This window comes from Numida meleagris, chromosome 4 (genome assembly GCF_002078875.1).
Source record: "Numida meleagris isolate 19003 breed g44 Domestic line chromosome 4, NumMel1.0, whole genome shotgun sequence".
Lineage (NCBI taxonomy): Eukaryota > Metazoa > Chordata > Aves > Galliformes > Numididae > Numida > Numida meleagris.
The window spans coordinates 42,834,405-42,844,503 of NC_034412.1; the positions used below are offsets into that span (position 1 = coordinate 42,834,405).

Sequence of the window (10,099 nt, forward strand, 5' to 3'; positions counted from 1 at the left end):
TTTTTATGTTCACACAAACACATAGAAACACATATACATACACATTGCAAAACGTTTGTGAGGCAACAAGTTATGTTCAGTAACTGCATTCAGTGTGAAACAGGGAATCATTGTTTTCTATACCTTTGAGAAATGGAACAAAAGACGTTTTATGAAGAGAGCATTGGGCTTAGACAGAGGCTACTAACTGCAGATGAAGCATTCAAGAATACATTAGCTTACTGCTGTTATAGAAAAAGGTGTTTCCACAGGTATCAAGGACAAGGAAAATGAAAGAATATATAGAAAAATAAATCATCTCTCTGCTTGCTTCCTTTCCTTCATCCCCCAAAAAGTGCCTGGAGAGAAACGGGTGCAATTAGTTCCCCCTTCCCTTTCTCTGGGTCTCTTCACAGCCTATCCTCTTGCCTTAACCAGATCCCCAAGTCAATTGCTGGGGGACTGGAAGTCAAAGTGGCACTTCTAGCATGTCAGGTAACAACCCCCATACATTTGCTGAATGGTAAATTACTTCAAGAAAGACTACTTTTTCTTTCCTGTTTTGCCAGACCAGCCTCTATTGAATTCAAAGTGCTTTATACTTACACAATAAGCAACCCAATGGCTTGCCCAAATACAGTATTTGTTTTTACAGCATGGCACACCTGCATTTTCTATCGCTCTATTTTTTGCCTCCTCTAAATGAATACTGCTTCACATGCAATGTCTCCTCACAGAACAAACACAGTTGCAGACCCTGCTGAACAGGCCTTGCAGCAGGCCGCTCAAGCACAGAGCTTTGTGGCAAGTCAACCAGAAGTCTGATGAGCAGATCGCTCACAGGGAGAAGTGGTGACGTGGGCTGGCCAGATTGTCTCAGGCAAGAGGCAAACAGGAAACTAAAACAAGGAGGAGGAAGAACCATACAAACCTTAAGCACCTTCTAACCACACAACACAAGAACAAACAGTAGCAATCTCTGCCAGCCAGCAGCGTACATAGCAGTGCCACACATCATTCCTTCAGTACCCAAGGATTTACCAAAATATGATCTACCTTAAAAGGTAAGAGACACACTAGTGGCGGAGGGAGATCTAACTCCATCAGTTTCAAAAAAAAAAAAGTTTTTGCTTCTCTCAGCAGAGAAAAACTAATTTCGCACTGCTTAGCTTTCAACTTTCTGAAGTCATTTTTAAAACGCTAGCAGAAAAAAAAAAGTCCCATGACTCTGTTATCAGTCCATTTATGTAACCTGTTTGCAGTGAATGATTAATCAGAAAGATTATTGCTTAGTAAGTTTTGAGTAGCTGCCCAGAAATCTTGCATGCAGAGCCAAATAGTACTGCTGATGTTTTAAGTTAAAAGGATTAACTAAAGAAGCAGCTGCCAAAATCCATCCTTTGAATAAGGAAGGGCAATTCCCATTGAAATGTCAATGACAAACTGGGCATTGATTTGAAACCTGATACAAAATGCACTGGTAACTCCATTTTCCTTCAGCTTCAAAGACCAGCACTAATATGCACTGAAGGAAGAACTTGTGGCAATGAAGTTAGTGAAGACCATAGTCCAGGCAAACGAGAACGTGCAGGCTAAGGTCTTCAGCAGTTCTCTTTGTAATCCCCTTGTGGAAGCCATGAACATTTGATTGACTCAGTAAACTGCTCAGGAATAAATTACACTTGCAGTGCTATGAGTACTGCTCATAAGACATTATTTAAGTTTCAAGGACTCCCTAAACTGTTGATTCTTTAATAATGATCTTCAGATCAAGCACTTAAACAGTGCTTGTTTAAATACTTCGGAAACCACTGCCATAGGAGAATTGACAAGGTTCCCTATTGCTTGGAAAATAGTTTTTCATTGCCAGCTCACAAATGTTTATGAAAAGCAAAACCAAAATGAACTAAGAATGCCATTATATATATTTTTTTTCTTAAACTCACTGACTTTGTTAAACGTTTTTTGCAATTCACTCATGACTAACGAAAGGGCCTGTCTGTACTCGAAAGTTAACTCTGATCAGCACAGAGTAGCCGTGCACGGCAATAGCTACTGCTGAATAACTAATGTGTGAAAACCTGCTCTGGAATCAGTCTGCCTTGTTCCACTTTTGATTAATCCACTCTGAAAGACAGAATTTGAGATGAGACACAAGCCAGTGCTGAGGTCTTTTTTAAGAAGTATTTGAATTCAATATTTGCCTTTCACTGTTCTCTCCTTTTCAGTAGACTTTTTGGCATTCACTTAATTCAGCTCTTCAGTAAGAACAGAGGGAGTAGGAAAGTGCAGTTTTCTGGAGAACTCTTTTATTGATTAATTCCTGCCAGTGTCCTTGAATTCTACAGCAAATGTTGGAACTAATGACCTCTGGACATGGAAGGCTTCTGGTTGTACCTTTAGGTTCAGTATCTCAGGACCCCAGTGCTCAAAATCTGTTGTTTGCACAATCCAACTCTTTCTCATTAACTCTGCAAGGGGAATTGAGAGAAACAGTAGCACTATAGCTGCATAACGAATCACCATAGCAGTTGCTAACATTATATCCAGAGAGATCTGTGGTCTTGCATGAGATTTTGGTCACCGCACTCTGTCAGAGCCTCCGAACAGTGCAATGATGCCACTAGCAGTCAGTAGCTCTTTAGACAGCTCATGAAACATTTTGCCTGCAAGAGAGATAACTGACATCCTTTTCTTCAGTACCACAGCTGTTTATATGATGACTTCTAGTCGTCAGAGAAACAAAACTACAACCTCTTCCAAGGGGGCTCATAAAGGCAAAAAAGGAAGTATTCATCTGCACCCGAGGCCATTCTTGCTCTTTAGAATGCCCAGAAAAACAATTACACACAAATATATAATTTTTAAAAAGCAGTGGCAACAGATGACTTCATATCATTGAGGGTCCCCTGTATTTCTTTCCCTTGGCCATGTTTCTGACTGTCCTAAAAGCAAGTGCTCTGAACAACACTGGTGTTTGCACTCTGCCTTCAGCTAGATAGGCAGGAAGCCCAGTTTTCCATACTGTGCTCCTGATCACAAAGTACATACCTGGGGCCAGGATTTGATGAGACAGTTTTAGGCTGGCTGCTACCAGATCAAAAACACTGGCCACAAGTTACACAGAGCTGATTCATACAGATTCACCCTGCAGGTTCAAAACTGTCAATTTTTTGGGAAGTGATAGAGTGGAGGAAAAGGGAAACTTCATTTTTACAGATGTTATGTCAGATTAAGCATAAACTGTCCTGCTGCAGATAGCACAGATTTTATAAACTCTATATGCTCTGACACATTTGCTAGACATTCAAGTGAAATCAGTTGTTCTGTGCCGAACAGTGGCTCCAGGATGCTCCACAATTGAACAGACTCGGTATCTGGTAGCGGATGGTGGTGAGTTAGATACCAGTGCCATACAGACGCCCAGCAGAGACACCCATTGCTCTGGCAACACTGTAACTGCAAGCCACCATTCCAGGACTTAGGCAACCCTAAGATTCAGCTGATGAAGAGTGCTGCTGCAGACAAAACCCAAAAAAGCCACGGAAAAGAAAATAAGAAGCAGACTGTGTCTCTAGCAAGAGTACATGTGGCTTTAGCAGCAGTCGGAAATGAACATACAATGGCTGGCACAGAACAATGCACTTTAAGATACAAAAGAGCTCAATGCGTAGCAACTGTTGCAATATTTAACTAGCACATTAACACTTGAAACCCTCTGTGGAAGGGGTAGAGAGCCACTGCATTATATTTCAAGTAAATATATGCCTATCTTTTATTTCAGGTGAAAGTGCTGGTGTTTAGCCAGAGCATGATAAAGCCCAGCTCGAGGACAGCAAATAAGCAAGAGGCCAGACTGGTCTTCCACACATTTGTAATGCGTATGAGGATCAGTTGGAAAGAAAGGAGGCTTTTCAGATTAAGAAAGACTATCTACCTTGCTTATGACTGCTGCAGAGAAAACGTCTTAACACCTATCTTGCATGGATTCCTTGCTTCCACATGCTGTTCTTTTTTTAAAATGGCACGGAAGCATATTTCCTCAGGAATTTGAGCATTTCAATGGCTTGGAGCAACCAGCAGAGAAAAGAGACAGAGAGAAGAGTGGGTGTGTCCATCCATAAACATGCACGAAAATATTAGAGCCACACAATGTCTTCTGCCTGAAAGAACAAATCAGGCTTCTGTTTGCTCATCAGCTGTAACAGATTTGCCAGAATGGATCATATCTCCAGCTGGCATAAATTAGAGAGGCACTACTGGCTTCAGCAAAGCTACGCCGAGTAGCAACAGTCTTGGATCAGTGTCTTTATTCATAGAATCATAGAATTGGCTAGGTTGGAAAAGACCTACAAGATCATCCAGTCCAACCATCCACCTACCACCAATAACCCCACTAAACTATGTCTCTCAACACTATATCTAAACATTTCTTGAACACCTCCAGGGACAGTGACTCAACCACCTCCCTGGGCAGCCCACTCCAGCACTTGACCACTCTTTCAGAAAAGTAGTGTTTCCTAAAGGCCAGCCTAAATTTCCCCTGGCGCAACTTGAGGCCATTCCCCTCATCCTGGCACTAGATATAGAAGAGAAGAGGCCAACCCCCAGCTCACTACAACCTCCCTTCAGGTAGTTATAGAAAGCAATGAGGTCTCCCCTGAGCTTCCTCTTCTCCAGACTGAACAATCCCAGCTCCCTCAGCCGCTCCTCATAAGGCCTGTGCTCCAGACCCCTCACCAGCTTTGTCGCCCTCCTATGAACACGCTCCAGGGCCTCAATGTCTTTCTTGCAGAGAGGGGCCCAAAACTGGACACAGTACTCGAGGTGGGGCCTCACCAGGGCTGAGTACAGAGGGACAATGACTTCCCTACTCCTACTGGCAACACTATTTCTGATACAAGCCAGGATGCCATTGGCCTTCTTGGCCACCTGAACACACTGCTGGCTCATGCTCAGTCAAGCATCGACCAGCACACCCAGGTCTGTTTCCTCTACACAGTCTTCCAGCCACTCTGCCCCAAGACTGTAGCATTGCCTGGGGTTGTTGCGGCTAAAGTGCAGGACCCGGCACTTGGTCTTGTTGAACCCCACACCACTGGCGTCAGCCCAGAGATCCAGCCTGTCCAGATCTCTCTGTAGGGCCTCTTTACCCCCAGGCAGATCGACACTTCCTGCCAGCTTGGTGTCATCTGCAAACTTACTGAGGGTGCTCTTGATGCCCTCATCCAGGTCATCAATAAAGATATTGAAGAGGACAGGCCCCAGCACCAACCCCTGGGGAACACCACTCGTGACTGGTCGCCAGCTGGATTTAACTCCATTCACCACCACTCCCTGGGCCCGGCCCTCCAGCCAGCTCCTTACTCACAAAGAGTGTACCGGTCCAAGCCACAGGCTGCCAGCTTCTCCAGGAGAATACTGTGGGATACAGCGTTGAAGGCTTTGCTGAAGTCTAGGTAGACCACATCAACAGCCTTTCCCTCATCCACCAGTAGGGTCACTCGATCATAGAAGGAGATTGGGTTGGTCAAGCAGGACCTGCCCTTCACAAACCCATGCTGGTTAGGCCTGATCCCCCCATTGTCCTGCAAATGCCGCGTGATCTCCCTCAGGACAATCTGCTCCATAACCTTCCCTGGCACCAAGGTCAGGCTGACAGGCCTGTAGTTCCCCGGATCTTCCTTACAATTCTTCTTGTAGATGGGAGTCACATTGGCAAGTTTCCAGTCTTCTGGGACCTCTCCAGTTGACCAGGAACGCTGATAGCCAAGCTGCTTTCCATCATCTATCTCCTCCGCCAGCTCCCTCAGTACTCTTGGATGGATTCATGCGCTTGTATCCACAGTCACGCGCATTTGAACTACTCTATGAAACACAACGTGTGAATTTACAGGGTGCTTTTACCCTCAAAGTGCATAAATAGCCTGAAGTACAAATTCACAATCCAATAGTTTCCACCAGCACACATATACCATCTTAAACTAAAATATCATAAAAGGCAAGAATCAACACAAATTAAACAAGCCGGCCCAAAGAGTTGGCAATTTGTCTTGTAAACAAGCATCATGCTGTCCCACTTTATTCCTGGTATTAATTTCTAGTTAATGCAAGCAATTGCAAGTATGTAAACATGATTTCTCAGACCATTTGTCTCGAAAAAGGAATTCTCCTTTGCATCCCACATCCTCTCAGACTTCTGTATTCAGAAGGCCCTACTCATCCACCACAGCTCCCCTCTCTTGGCAGCACCAATTGAAAGAGGTGTATGGTAGCTTGTTCACTGGGTACTTGAGTGTACTTTCTTTAAACAGAGAGAGAAAGCCTCACTCTTGTCACCTCTTCCCCTCCACACATTCTCAGCCCCTACTGCTTAAGCTTCACCTCTGCTTTTCTCATGGGCTCTTCTTCTGTTTCCTACCACTAGAGCTGCAGCACACACAATCATAGTGGAATACAGTTTCTCAGCATTACGTTGGTACACTCAAGAGAGAAAGGCGGCATCGACTGTTAAGCAGTGCACCAAATGCTTTCCTGATCTGCCATCGAGACATCCACAAAGCTTTTGGGCAACAAAGCTCTAGCAAGTGGTCCTCAGAGTTCTCAGCCTGCCCACAACAGAATCTCATTGCCTACACTGTAACCGGTCACATTCCCAAAGGTGAGAAGTCAGAGGAGAATTCACAACAGCACTGAAAGATAATTGCTTTGTGCTTCAATTCTTAGTTGTTCTTTGTTAATTAAAAGAGAACAAAAAGACAAATACCACTGTCACATTCTTTTGCTGGAGAAAGCTTTATTATAAAAGTTAGTTGATTAGTAAGTATTATTTGTATTATGTATGAGCATTTTGTGAAATCGACTTGGTTCATTCTTTGTCAAGCACCAACAATCAAAAATTATGAGTTAAGATCTACAGTACTCAGCAGTTGTTCTAAAAAATGAGTAATGCGTTCAAATATTTATTTGTCTTCTACTTACAGGCTATATTCCATGCCTTTCAGTGATGCTACTTCAGAAAACATCCTTCAAAAGATATCGTTCTACTTCATGGCCATGGCCAAAGTAACAATATCTGTCAAAAGACACTTTCAAGGAATACATCTAAAACTTAAATGTTTAGAACAGACTTCTGGGTGAAAAACTGTTCCAAAATGAACTGCTTCATCTGTTAAACTTAGAACTGATATTGCACAGACCTGCTGGCAACTTGGCAGAGGAAAAATATTCCTTTGAAACTTCTAATGTGGCTGGGGCACTAGGCTAAGCCTTGCTTCCTAAACCCCATACACCTCTTGCCAAATCCATCCATTTGCATCACAAGGCATTACCACCTCGCAGCACTGTTCTAAATGACCACACTACTCTCCCCCTCCAGGGACTGTTCACCTGGCATCACCCAATTGACAAATAACCAAAACCACCCAAAAAGCCTCATGTGTTTGCCAGACTAATTTGTGCCTGCTCTCCACTGAAAGCTCTTCATAGACTTGTTCAAAGAGAGGAGAAATCTACTACAGAATCATAAAGGTTGGAAAGACCACTAAAATCATCTAGTCCAACTGTCGGCGTATAACCACCATGCACACTAACAGGAGAACCTTAGCTTCTTATGAATCCCTCAGGCCAGAGAGGCTTTCACAAGCCAGAAACTGCCTCACTTAATCAAGAGTTCTCTCTAGCCAGCAGTTCACACAAACATTTCACGGTATAGAAATACAGGTGTCTACGCTATTAAGTTGTTCTCAGTTTGCTACCTGATATTGGCCTACAGCGTTTTTTCCAATCATTCCTGCACAGAGGTAGGGAGTTTGGGTAAAAGACCACTCCTAACAGGCAGCGTGCTTGCAGGCACCGCACCCTGGGTGGCAACAGACAAGAACAATGCTGGGTCTCAGGCATGGGTGACAATTGGTTAGGACTTCTTATACTCTAGTACAAAAGGACAGGGTCTCCACTCTCTAACATCTCTTGCTACTTCTATTTCTACTTCATCGAAGATTGAAAAAGCAAGTGCTTCTGCAATCATCACTTTAACTTTAGATGAGAATTTAAAAGCTAGTCTAATTACAGTATTTTGAAATAACTTAAGTGAAACAAAGTGCCACAAAAACATGGATCTCAACACAAATTTTGTTGATTGTGTTCTTGTCTACTTTTACTATCAAGGAAATTATGCAATGGGATAACCTGCTTACTGTGTTAATTGAGCCACCTTCATCAAAAGCTTTCATAGGAAGTGATATAACATCCTGGTAGGCTTATAGAGTTAGTGTCTGTGTAGTGACTGTGTGACCAGGTAGGATGAGTGACTGGAAGATACAGAGGGTATTTTCTAAGCTCTGGGTAAGTAGCTTACTTCTTTATTTTTATACTGCAAACACCCTAAGTATAAGGAAAACAAACATACAAGGATGTGCAAGAATCACTATACATTACTTGGATTTCCTAAGCTAATATAGAAATCTGTTTGTTTTTTTTTCCAAGCACATATTACACAGTTAGTAACAAAAGTGGTCTATGATGAGTGACTTTGCTCTTTGTTCTTTCCCTCCCTGATTCAGATTTTCCTGAATCACCACCTTGGGACTGCAAAGCATCTGTGATGTGCCTGTGCCGTTCAAGAAAAATAAGCTTTTGACCCAGTTGATCCATTTACATGAGTTTAATGGAATCTATAATCCCCAAAAACTGGCTCCTTCCCCAGATTATGTATAATTAGGGATAATCATAGAACAAAGGGAGCAGAGGTCAGCAGAAACACCCCTCAGAGGTAAGAGTATTACTCTGTGAATCCCCATAAACTATCCTTCGGTTGGTTTGTTGCATTTAGCTATAGCAATCTTTTTTTGTTTGTTTGATGTTTAATTTCTCACTGAACCTTGAGAAACCTGGTAGGACATATGACAACAACCATAAGCAATCATTTGTAGTTAGTTACTATTAACACTGCCAGGCAGTTATTCGGTAACGATTAAAAAAGGCAAAAAAAATTAATATATATTCTAAATGTATTTCTTTCCTCTGTTGACTGAGGAAAATAACAAGCAGTGTGGAAAAAGTCTGGCATTATTGTGGAGCAGAGATACATAAGTAACTATAGGTGAGTTTCTACTGGGACATGTTTTGTATTGACTGCTCACCTTGCTGTTAAATTGTTCCTATTTTTTTTCAGACTCCACAAAAATCACCCTGCTGCAATTTTTCCACTCTGATCTTGTCCCCTATTCTTCCCTAACAAGTATCTCAATGCAGCCTTTGTTATGTGGGGTCCTGAGGTACACAGTTTCCCACTGCTGATATTCAACTCACCTTTCCAACTCCAGCTCCCAAACACCACCAACACCTACCTATCTGATCAAAGCTGCATTTACTGTGACCAATATTAACCATAATCCCTTTCTCAACTGCGTCTCCAGCCTAACTGCCTTAATTTTGCAGTTTGAAAAACAACTACTCCAGTTTATCTAGAAGTTACAAGCATGAATTTATTAAGAAATCAAACCAGGTAATCCTAATTGTATGTATCTAGGAAAATTCCTGGAAAAGACAAACACATTGTGAGCAGCAGGACACTGCATTATTTCCATGTATTAGGAATGTACTTATCAGGGAGTAAAAGTTCATGGCTTTCCTGAAAAGAATTAAATAAATTGTTCGACACTGTACCCTACAGGAGTACATAAATAGCCCTAATACATGAAGAAAAAAAAAACACCATTAAAGATTCTGATCACAACAGTTCCAAAAACTTGCAACTGGAGGCATGTAAGATTGAGTCACAGTCAGAAAGAGCAAGTATAGAAATTCTGTTCTGTATGGGAGTCTTTGAATAAGATCCCCACTCCTCTACCTGCTTTATTCTGCTGTGACTACACTGGGTATGTTTGGCAACTAGATTTTGTTCCAAAAATTGTTCTGTCAGACAAACACATTTGTTTGAACTACCAGCTTCAGCATTTTTTACTGGATTTTGCAAGTCCAGTGTACGTAAGAGAGAAAAACTTAAATACAGAAACTGACCTTTTCACTCTGCAAGCAGAGGTTTCAACAAGGTTGTGTCTGATTAGAGATTTCCTAAGTTTTGAAAGCCTTGGAGCTATTCGTAAAACAGATCCTG

The 10,099-nt window shown here is 42.3% G+C and overlaps 1 long non-coding RNA gene across 1 annotated transcript; it reads left to right on the forward strand.

Annotated features, from left to right (window-relative positions):
* On the forward strand, positions 895-4,271 carry LOC110398671. The gene is made up of 2 exons (XR_002438544.1): positions 895-1,043; positions 3,764-4,271. It is a non-coding gene; the product is annotated as an uncharacterized LOC110398671 (long non-coding RNA).